The sequence below is a fragment of the Pseudorca crassidens genome, chromosome 18, assembly GCF_039906515.1.
Source record: "Pseudorca crassidens isolate mPseCra1 chromosome 18, mPseCra1.hap1, whole genome shotgun sequence".
In the NCBI taxonomy this organism is placed as follows: domain Eukaryota; kingdom Metazoa; phylum Chordata; class Mammalia; order Artiodactyla; family Delphinidae; genus Pseudorca; species Pseudorca crassidens.
The window spans coordinates 15427776-15429478 of record NC_090313.1 but is presented as its reverse complement, the minus strand read 5'-3'; the positions used below and the strand labels follow the sequence as shown (position 1 = coordinate 15429478).

The 1703-nt window shown below is 42.7% G+C and overlaps 1 non-coding gene across 1 annotated transcript; it reads left to right on the top strand.

The window, feature by feature from the left end:
• Positions 1-1072: 1072 nt before the first annotated feature.
• On the top strand, positions 1073-1236 carry LOC137211517 (U1 spliceosomal RNA). Its single transcript, XR_010937121.1, has one exon. It is a non-coding gene; the product is annotated as a U1 spliceosomal RNA (small nuclear RNA).
• The last annotated feature ends 467 nt before the right edge of the window (positions 1237-1703 follow it).

Sequence of the window (1703 nt, the reverse complement as noted above, 5' to 3'; positions counted from 1 at the left end):
CTTAGTTTGGAATAAGGGAGGTCTAGGGATTTGGAGAGCAAACCCTGAGAAGTGAGGGCAGTGGAGAGAGGGCTCTGGAATGAACTTGCATGAGTCACTGGCAGCAAACCTTAGCAGTGAGGGCTGCAACTGTCCGATGTCCCAGCCATCAGCCCACCTGTCTGCAGAGGCCAGCTCGTTCTTTCTTATTGTAATTGTGCCCTCCTTCCCTTGGTTTTTACACAAAGACTCATAGTTCTCTATCCCGTGCCTGCCTGTAAGGGAGGATTGTGAGTTCCCAACCTTAAAACAGTTGGAATTCATCGGATAAAAGATCCTGCCCTTATTTCTGTACCTACAGAGTGCAGTTTTCTGCAGGAGAGGAAAGGTTGTGTTTTCTGCCCCTATAAAGAAAAATTAGAAACCAAAACCCCTTCCAAATCAAAGTATTTTTCTTGAGTCAAAAGCATCTCCTGAGCCTCCAGCCAAGTCCATCAAAAGGCTTTGTTAGATGATCTAAAGCTACCAGGGTTCATAAAGGTCATCATATCATTCAGGCTGAGCTTGAGAAGTCTGTCCTTTCTCTGCTTCTCACATGCAGAGGAAATTAAATGAGAAATTTTCACGTCATTTCTACCCTACCCACACTCTTTTCTTTCTGACTTAATGAATATAATCACCCAGAAGATAACCAGTCATGTTATGGTCTATTTTACTGTGAAAGTGTTATTATTAAATTAATGACAATGTAATCACATAAAATTTGGAAAGCAGTATGAAAAACTGTCAATTCTTTTCTTCACGGTCAGAAGGCTGGTGCCTTTCCATCCACCTCCCAATATTTCTACTGGACAAAGGTGACCATGAATCATCACCACAAACCACAGAGCCAACAGCCAAGACCCTGTCCTACCCATTCTCACTTAGAAGTGAGCAGAAGACTCTTTTAGAGTAAATTCCAATTAATAAACGTAGATGGGTTGGCAGAAATGTTAAAAATTACCATGTGGTAAACATCATAGTAGTAATAGTTACAGGTAAGAATAAATGCTAAAATTACTAGGCAAAAATATGATGAGAAACAAGATATTGCATACTTACCTGGCAGGGGAGATACGATGATCACAAAGGTGGTTTTCCCAGGACGAGCGTCATCCATTGCACTCTGGATGTGCTGACCCCTGAGATTTCCCCAAATATGGGAAACTCGACCGCATAATTTGTGGTAGTGGGGGACTGCGTTCGTGCTTTTCCCTGGAAAAAAAAAAAGAAACAGGATATTGGCATAGACTCAAAGTTATATCGCCACAAAACCCTTAGTAAGTTGAAAGGGAAATAGTAAATTCACAGTGGAGAAACCTGTGATTGAGTTAATATCACCAATGCTGAAACATATCTACATCATGGGTCTCCTAATATGATGTCAGCTTGACTGTCTACAGAGTGCCCAGATTCACCATTGTTTCTGGGTGAGTCTGTGAGGATGATTAGCCTTTGAATCAGTGGACTCTTTAAAGTAGATTGCCACCCCCCAACCTGTTAAGGGCCTGAATAGAAGCAGGGCAGAAGACAGAGGAATTCAGTCCCTTTTTTCCTGTCTCACCGCTTGAGTGGACATCTCATCTTCTCCTGCCCTTGGACTGGGATTTACATCTTTGCCTCCCTTGGTACTCAGGCCTTCTTCGGACTTGGACTGAATTACACCACTGGCTCTCTTGGGTCTC